Here is a 10,181-nt window from a genome sequence, read left to right as displayed (position 1 = left end):
TTACCTAGAACCTGAGGTATCAGCTAATATGCTGCAAGGATTCTCTTAGAATGGCGGGGATCTATGTATTTCAGAACTACACTGTACGTTCCATGTGTGGAACCTAACTTCTTGGTTTAAACTGAGCTTTTTTGTTTAATTTCTGTTTGTAAGTTTGTTTAAAATGTATGTATTGAGAGACGCAATGATGGGGAAATGGTGTGTGTATGTATGTGTGTACGCGTAATACACACACACACACACACACACACACACACACACACACACACACACACACACACACACACACACACACGGGTAAAAAAAGTATTTAGTCAGCCACCAATTGTGCAAGTTCTCCCACTTAAAAAGATGAGAGGCCTGTAATTTTCATCATAGGTACATTTCAACTATGACAGACAAAATGAGAAAAAAAATCCAGAAAATCACATTTTAGGATTTTTAATGAATTTATTTGCAAATTATGGTGGAAAATAAGTATTTGGTAAATAAAAGTTTCTCTCAATATTATATTCTCTCATTCCATTTTGGCCCACACCCATGCAGATCTCCTCTAGAGCAGTGATGTTTTGGGGCTGTTGCTGGGCAACACGGACTTTCAACTCCCTCCAAAGATTTTCTATGGGGTTGAGATCTGGAGACTGGCTAGGCCACTCCAGGACCTTGAAATGCTTCTTACACACACCTTAAACTAAGTTGAAATGTATTTGGTTTTCACAACTCCTGACATTGAATCCTAGTAAAAAATTCCCTGTCTTGGTCAGTTAGGATCACCACTTTATTTTAAGAAAGTGAAATGTCAGAATAATAGAAGGGAAAATGATTTATTTCAGTTTTATTTCTTTCATCACATTCCCAGTTGGTCAGAAGTTTACATACACTCAATTAGTATTTGGTAGCATTGCCTTTAAAATTGTTTAACTTGGGTCAAACATTTCAGGTAGCCTTCCAGAAGCTTCCCACAATAAGTTGGGTGAATTTTGTCCCATTCCTCCTGACAGAGCATGTGTAACTGAGTCAGGTTTGCAGGCCTCCTTGCTCGCACACCCTTTTTCAGTTCTGCCCACAAAGTTTCTATAGGATTGAGGTCAGGGCTTTGTGATGGCCACTACAATACCTTGACTTTGTTGTCCTTTAGCCATTTTGCCACAAAGTTGGAAGTATGCTTGGGTTTCATTGTCCATTTGGAAAACCCATTTGCGACCAAGCTTTAACTGATGTCTTGAGATGTTGCTTCAATATATCCACATAATTTTCCTACTTCATGATACCATCTATTTTGTGAAGTGCACCAGACCCTCCTGCAGCAAAGCACCCCCACAACATGAGGCTGCCACCCCCGTACTTCATGGTTGGGATGGTGTTCTTCAGCTTGCAAGCCTCCCCCGTTTTCCTCCAAACACAACGATGGTCATTATGACCAAAAAGTTATTTTTTTGTTTCATCAGACCAGAGGACATTTCTCAAAAAAGTACAAACTTTGTCCCAATGTGCAGTTGCAAACAGTAGTCTGACTTTTTATATGGCGGTTTTGAAGCAGTGGCTTCTTCCTTGCTGAGTAGCCTTTCAGGTTATGTCGATATAGGACTCATTTTACTGTGGATATAGATACTTTTGTACCTGTTTCCTCCAGCATCTTCACAAGGTCCTTTGCTGTTGTTCTGGGATTGATTTGCACTTTTTGCACCATAGTACGTTAATCTCCAGGAGACAGAACGCGTCTCCTTCCTGAGACGCGGTATGGCGGCTGCGTGGTCCCATGGTGTTTATACTTGCATACTATTGTTTATACAGATGAACGTGGTACCTTCAGGCGTTTGGAAATTGCTCCCAAGGATGAACCAGACGTGTGGAGGTTTAAATGTTTTTTTTCTGAGGTCTTGGCTGATCTCTTTAGATTTTCCCATGATATCAAGCAAAGTATGAAGGTAGGCCTTGAAATACAGCCACACGTACACCTCCAATTGACTCAAATGATGTCAATTAGCCTATCAGAAGCTTCTAAAACCATGACATCTTTCTGGAATTTTCCACGCTGTTAAGTACAGTGGGGAGAACAAGTATTTGATAACCTGCAAAATCGGCAGTGTTTCCTACTTACAAAGCATGTAGAGGTCTGTAATTTTTTATCATAGGTACACTTCAACTGTGAGAGACGGAATCTAAAACAAAAATCCAGAAAATCACATTGTATGATTTTTAAGTAATTCATTAGCATTAGGCTAAATAATCTGTCTGTAAACAATTGTTGGAAAGATTACTTGTTTCATGCACAAAGTAGATGTCCTAACCAACTTGCCAAAACTATAGCGTGTTAACAAGAAATTTGTGGAGGGTTGAAAAACGAGTTTTAATGACTCCACCCTAAGTGTATGTAAACTTCCGACTTCAACTGCTTGCATGCATCTAAAAACAAAATGTTGAGTTTGCCCCACCAAAATGTACATGCTAAAATCAACACTGGTAGACACAAATTGACAACCACTAAAACTACCATTATACATGTGAGATAAGACCAACACATTTCCACTATACAGATCTACAACATTCAAACAAGCCATTACTCTCGGACATACAGGGTTATTTATCCCTTTCTCTCACTATCTAAAATCCAATGAATGTGCTTACCTTGGTGTTGTCTTTTGGTATTTTGTGTACCAGTGTCTGTGAAGTTTAAAATACATTTCTACTTCATACAAGGTCTGAGGGTGACATATGGGCCAAACCAATATCTAGCAGTGCATCATCACCACTTTGTCATCACCACCACTTTGTCAACATCACTTTGTGGTTCTAAACTACCTTGACTGCATTGTTAGCGATTGCTACCATATGAAACCAGTAATTATATCCCCAACCTGTGCTTCCCTTCATCTAAAACATATTGCTAGTGTCAGGTTAGTGCATGACATTACCTTAGATTTTTATTTTGTTTGGGAGGGAAGCAACTGGTGAGCTGGAGTTAGCTTCAGACAAAAGAAAGGTTGCCTCCTCCTCCTAACATAATTGAAGCAAGAAGCAATGAAAAAAGTCTGAGTTAGTGGAAGTCCTAAATATCCCAGTCACTTTTTCCTAAATAATGTTTTAACACTCATCGGCAGTGTAGAGACTTATCTTTCTGTACACAGTTATTATACAATTGAACGGATGCCCGAGAGCTTACTTCAGCACAACAGTTGACTATTTTGTGGGGAATTTGTACATCCAACAGATATTTTGTAGACTTACTCTTTGGGGTTGGTGTTCTCGAGCAACATGGCACATCACCACTTTTCAATGCTGGCATGTCGGTTTAATAAAGGAGGTGAAAAAAGTGGATTGCCATTGACAGATGACAAAAATGAATATTTTTCAGTATTATGTGAAGACATTTCATTTCTGGGTGATAGTTATTTCCGCTATTTCAGCTGGGAGAAGTCGAACTGGACACCCATTGCCATGTCACGACTTCCGCCGAAGTCGGATCCTCTCCTTGTTCGGGCGGCGTTCGGCGATCGACGTCACCGGCTTTCTAGCCATCGCCGCTCCATTTTCATATATCTATTTGTCTTGTCTTGTTCCATACACACCTGGTTTTCATTTCCCCAATCAATCTAATTGTATTTAACCCTCTGTTTCCCATCATGTTTTGTGTGTAATTGTTTCATGTTATGGTGGTGTTTTATTACGCGCATTACTTTTGTTATGTTCAGTGTTTTGAGCGCGTTTGATTTATGTAGCGCTATCGTTTTTGGAACTAAAATAAATGTGCGCCTGTTTACATCACTCTACTCTCCTGCACCTGACTTCGCCTCTAATACACCCGTTGACATGCCATTTACAATGTGTACTGAAAAAATAATATGATGCTAAACAATTGTGCTACATCAAAATAAGGACACAATAAAACTATTGGTCTTACCATCAGCATAAATACTCCCAATGGTTCTCCTGTTGGGGAAGGCCCTAATTTAAAGAGGACAAAAATATTCCACACAAAGAAACATCAACACTTTGTGGACAGCGTGAGTTATTATGCAGTAATGTTTGAAACAATGTGAAGGCTGGTAAAAAAAAAAAAAACGTACAACGTCAAGTCCACCGGATGATGCACGCTGTGCATGTCGTTAGCTACTCATTACGTTTATAGCTTTCAAATAGGCATTCTCCTCTACCCTGCAACTCTTCCCCGTGTCCTTGGGGTACAAGATATTTGTTTTCTGTCAATATCCCTGGTAAAATAATGGTTAATAAACAGTATTTATCATGACAGACCCCATAAAATAATATTTCGTATTTTCCCGAATTCAGTTTTCTCAGATTTATTTTTCCGGGTATGGGATTTATTTTTATTTTTTACTCTCAATATTACAATTATTCACAGAAAAACAAACAAAAAATTGTTCTGAGTCCATATTTAGATTTTTACATTTAGAATTGTGAGTGTAATTCCTCTTTAATTGCCTTCTAGCAAGAGAGAAATGACGGTCGGCTACATCCAGCAAGAAGAGAAGGCGGGGGAACATTGAAGGAGCACATCGGAGAAGGAAGGCGGAGAGAGCTCTTGTTTGAAATTGAGAAGAGTCGCGGTAGCTTTTGATAAAGAATAACATCAAGACGAGGCAGCTGCATTATAAACTGAATGCACTGTTGAGCGCTACATCCCGAGGGGTTCGTGCTGATTGTACGGAGATAGTGACAGCCGTTTAAATGGCATCCATTGAGAAAGCAAGAACACGATATATGTCAGGAGAAGTGCAGTATTATCATAAATATACGTATACTTGGAATATAGAGGAGGAATGGAGGGGAAAAGAGAGGCAGAGGAGGTCTAAGACAGAGAGGGAGGAAGATGGTGAGCTTGAGCCCATTAAAAATGGTGGGAAAATGGTTTGTTAAAGAAGAATGGTAGAAGGTGTAAGCAGAATGAGCTGAAGACAGGAGGAGAAGTGGAAGTGAATGAGGGCGAAGTATCCGAAGTGGTAGGGGTGGTGAAGTTCTCGGGTCAATTGGGTCTAATCTCTGGCAGATGAATACACGGGCTCCTTTATATAATTGACATCTCATTATTTATTTTTTACATATTTTCTCATTGTTCCTGTGACCAAAAAATACAATTAACATTCAATTAATTTATTTAAGTGTCCTGTGTAGTATTTTAGTATTTTGATACTTTGTGCAAGGCAATTGATAAGCATGAACAACTTTGTGGATGGAGCCTCCCGAGTGGCGCAGCGGTCTAAGACACTGCATCGCAGTGCAAACTGCGTTGCTACAGATGCTGGTTTGAGAACCGTGCCGATCGCGATCAGGAGACCCATGAGACAACCCACAATTGCCCCAGCGTCCGAGTTAGGGGAGGGTTTGGCCTGCCGGGATATCCTTCTCCCATCGCTCTGTAGTGACACCCGTGGCGGGCCAGGCGCATGCACGTTCACCAGGAGGTGTATGATGTTTCCTCCGAAAACATTTTTTTTTTTTTTGTGGATGTGTATAATTTGTATGTATAAATTGTATAATAGTAATGTTTAAAATGACTAAATTGGGTAATTTTGTATAAATGTATTTCAATTTGCAGTGGGCCGCTTCTGGGGGGATTCTGGTAAGATGACGGCAAAGTCAGCTGAATTCCGATAGACAGAAATGACCCGATGTACTTGGGACGATTCTGGGCAGTTTTGATTCTGAGCCGAGTCTGACACTCGATTCTGGGGCGATTCAATCAGTTCGGGTCCCCCGGAAGAGGACCGTTTCTGGGCCGATTCCTCATTGCTAGCTGGGGAGCTACAATCCAGCACAAGTGACCTAGGTGCCTTCTAGGACGCCTGGGAGGAGCTGCTTCCTCACAGGCTGATGTTTAAGCAGCTCCACCCATTCTTCCCCATCAGCCAATCAAATTCAAACAGCAAACATGCCATTGAGAAAGAACAACTATTTTCCACTGTAGTGACCTTCACAGCTAGCTAACGTTAGCACATCAAAAAAAGGTAAGCACATTGCATCAAAAAACACAAAAATAAATAAATGGCAAGACTATTTTCATATTATACTGGCTAACCTTCTAAAACACTGAAATGGCAAGACTATTACCAAATTACACCGGTTGACATTTACAGTGCATTCGGAAAGTTTATGGACCCTTTGACTTTTTCCACATTTTGTACGTCACAGCCTTATTCTAAAATGGATTAAATTGCTTTTTTTCCTCACCAATCTACACACAATACCCCGTAATGACAGAGCAAAAACAGGTTTAGAGAATTTTTTGCAAATGCATTCAAAATAAATAATGGAAATATCACATTTACATAAGTATTCAGACTTTTTTCTCAGTACTTTGTTGAAGCACCTTTGACAGTGATTACTGCCTCAAGTCTTCTTGGGTATGATGCTGCAAGCTTGGCACACCTGTATTTGGGGAGTTTCTCCCATTCTTCTCTGCATATCCTCTCAAGCTTTGCGAGGTCGGATGGCGAGCGTTGCTGCACAGCTATTTTCAGGTCTCTCCAGAGATGTTTGATTGGGTTCAAGTCTGGGCTTTGGCTGGGCCACTCAAGGACATTCAGAGACTTGTCACAAAGCCATTCCTGCATTGTCTTGGCTGTGTGCTTAGGGTCTTTGTCCTGTTGGAAGGTGAACCTTCGCCCGGTCTGAGGTTCTGAGCGCTCCGGAGCAGGTTTTCATCAAGGATCTCTCTGTACCTTGCTCCGTTCATCTTTCCCTTGATCCTGACTAGTCTCCCAGTTCCTGCTGCTGAAAAACATCCCCACATGATGCTGCCACCACCGTAGGGGTGGTGCCAGGTTTCCTCCAGACTGTCACACCCTGATCTGTGGTCCTAATAGAAACCAGGACAAAACACCCCATAAACTTCCTCCCTGCACTATGTAGCCATAGAAAATATCCAGATTTCACCAAGCGGTCACATCGTACTTAAACTAAAACAAAGTGAGGCATTCTGGCGGTACTGCTTAGACACTGTGGATCCAAAGACGCTAAACAATGATATTTCACTGTCCTCGTTTCTATAGTGTTGTTGCATATATTTTTTTGGTCTCTGTGTCTCCTGATTCACACCCAAATATCACATACTGCATATATATTTTGACATGGCTTAATGATAGGCTAAATAGGGTGTCTCGCTTATTTGTGCTATAATTTGCCATTTACCTTTGAAACATATTATCATTATATTTGTTTACATTGTTGTCTCTCAATGGGCCACTAGGCTATAAATAGGATCTAAGTGCAATGATCAGGTCACTCTGAGGAAGACAGCTTGACATCAAAACGTCAGTCACTTCACATCCTGTACAAGTGATTCATTTTTGCTCACTTTAATCCATCTCTGCCTTTTTATTTGATTTTGCTTGGCCAGTCAGTTAAGAACAAATTGTTATTTACAATGACGGCCTACCCCGGCCCAACCCTAACGGCGCTGGGTCAATTGTGCGCCGCCCTATCACGGGTACAGTACAGTTCCGCTTACACCATCTCAGTTCACTGCAGCAATTGTATACAAATACTGGGCTTAGGAATTAGAACCAGCTAAAAAAAGGAATAACTTTTAGTGTATTTATGATTATTTTAATTCCATACTGTACATTGTTATCATAGATTCAATCACCAAATAATGACCAACTAAATTATTAAAATATCTTTCTGTGTCTCTCTTTTTTCTTCTGTTTGTCTTTCTCTTTCCAGGAGAGGCTCGGGAACTGTCCGCGAGTGTTGGGAGGCTGGCAGCCAGCATGGTTGATTTGAAGAAAATTCATGTGGTGGACACGGCGGCCTCCAAAGGGGCTTATGCAAACTCGTTGAATTTAAGTAAGTCTTTTTAAGGAGAAGAAAAACAACTAAAATGTAATTCACATCATGTGGTAGTTCTACTCGATTTCCTAAGGTGCCAACCATCACACATTTACAACAAGCGCTTGCGCACACACACACTTAGCACTGTGCAGGACTGAAGTCTCACTGGGATACTGTATGGGTAAACAGGTAAACAAATTTTGCACAAAATCCTGTTGAGTATATACAGGTTTTCTGCCACTTTGAGTTGCTTCAAGTACAGCTAAGTCCCATACTGTTGGAGTGTTTCTTACAATTGAACAACTATTGCAGACGTACAGCTCTGTAAACCTGGGTGTAAACCTTGCCTGGCATGTTTTTTTTTAATGTAATGCATTGACGATTATACATTATACATCTACAAAAGTAGACACAATCACAAAGATCCCAAGCTGTGTCACAGCCGGCCGTGACCTGGAGACCCATGAGGCAGCGCACAATTGGCCCAGCATCGTCCGGGTTAGGAGAGAGTTTGGCCGGCCGGGATTTCCTTGTCCCATCGTGCTCTAGTGACTCCTTGTTGTGAGCCCGGTGCCTACAAGCTGACTTCAGTCACCAGCTGGATGGTGTTTCCTCCGACACCTTGGTGCGGCTGGCTTCCGGATTAAGCGAGCAGTGTGTCAAGAAACAGTGCGGCTTGGCAGGGTTGTGTTTTGGAGGACTCATGGCTCTCAACCTTTGACCTCTCCCGAGCCTGTAGGGGAGTTGGAGCGATGGGACAAGACTGTAACTACCAGTTGGATATCACAAAATTGGGGAGAAAAAGGGGTAAAAATACACAAAAAATCTATTTAAAACGCCAGCTCAGGACCTCTACATCCGGCTTCTTCACCTGCAGGATCCTCTGTAACCAGCTGATGAAACTGTGGGTTTGCACAACCAAAGAATTTCTGAACATACTTTCAGAAACCATCTCAGGGAAGCTCATCTGCGTGCTCGTCGTCGTCACCAGGGTCTTGACCTGACTGCAGTTCGCCGTCGTAACTGACTTCAGTGGGAAAATGCCCACCTTCGATGGCCACTGGCACGCTGGAGAAGTGTGCTCTCAAGAATAAATCCCGGTTTCAACTGTCCTGGGCAGATGGCAGACAGCGTGTATGGTGTTGTGTGGGCTAGTGGTTTGCTGATGTCTACGTTGTGAACAGAGGGCTCCATGTTGGCGGGGTTATGGTATGGGAGGCATCATATCAAATTGTATTTGTCACATGCGCCGAATACAACCGTGAAATGCTTATCATTGACCAACAATGCTGTTGTAAGAAAATATACAGTTGGAGTCGGAAGTTTACATACACTTAGGTTGTAGTCATTAAAACTCGCTTTTCAACCACTCCACAAATTTCTTGTTCACAAACTATAGTTTTGGCAATTCGGTTAGGACATCTACTTTGTGCATGACACAAGTAATGTTTTCCAACAATTGTTTACAGACAGATTATTTCACTTATAATTCACTGTATCACAATTCCAGTGGGTCAGAAGTTTGCATACACTAAGTTGACTGTGGCTTTAAACAGCTTGGAAAATTCCAGAAAATTATGTAATGGCTTTAGAAGCTTCTGATACGCTAATTTACATCATTTGAGTCAATTGGAGGTGTACCTGTGGATGTATTTCAAGGCCTACCTTCAAATTCAGTGCCTCTTTGCTTGACATCATGGAAACATCAAAAGAAATCAGCCAAGACCTCAGAAAAGTCTGGTTCATCCTTGGGAGCAATTTCCAAATGTCTTAAGGTACCACGTTCATCTGTACAAACAATAGTACACAAGTATAAACACCATGGGACCACGCAGCCGTCATATTGCTCAGGTAGGAGACGCGCTCTCTCTCCTAGAGATGGACCTACTTTGGTGCGAAAAGTGGAAATCAATCCCAGAACAACAGCAAAGGACCTTGTCAAGATGCTGGAGGAAACCGGTACAAAAGTATCTATATCCACAGTAAAACGAGTCCTATATTGACATAACCTAAAAGGCCGTTCAGCAAGGAAGAAGCCACTGCTCCAAAACCGCCATAAAAAAAGCCAGACTACGGTTTGCAACTGCACATGGGGACAAAGATCGTACTTTTTTGAGAAATGTCCTCTGGTCTGATGAAACAAAAATAGAACTGTTTGGCCATAATGACCATCGCTATATTTGGAAGATAAAGGGGGAGGCTTGCAAGCCAAAGAACACCATCCCAACCATGAAGCATGGAGGTGGCAGCATCATGTTGTGAGGGTGCTTTGCTGCAGAAGATACTGGTGCACTTCACAAAATAGATGGCATCATGAGGTAGGAAAATTCAACTTCAGCAAAACGAAGGAGCTTCAGGAGACAGCAGAGAGAGCACGCCCCCACCCACAT

Source organism: Oncorhynchus clarkii, chromosome 18 (genome assembly GCF_045791955.1).
Source record: "Oncorhynchus clarkii lewisi isolate Uvic-CL-2024 chromosome 18, UVic_Ocla_1.0, whole genome shotgun sequence".
Lineage (NCBI taxonomy): Eukaryota > Metazoa > Chordata > Actinopteri > Salmoniformes > Salmonidae > Oncorhynchus > Oncorhynchus clarkii.
Note: the sequence above shows the minus strand (reverse complement) of the source record.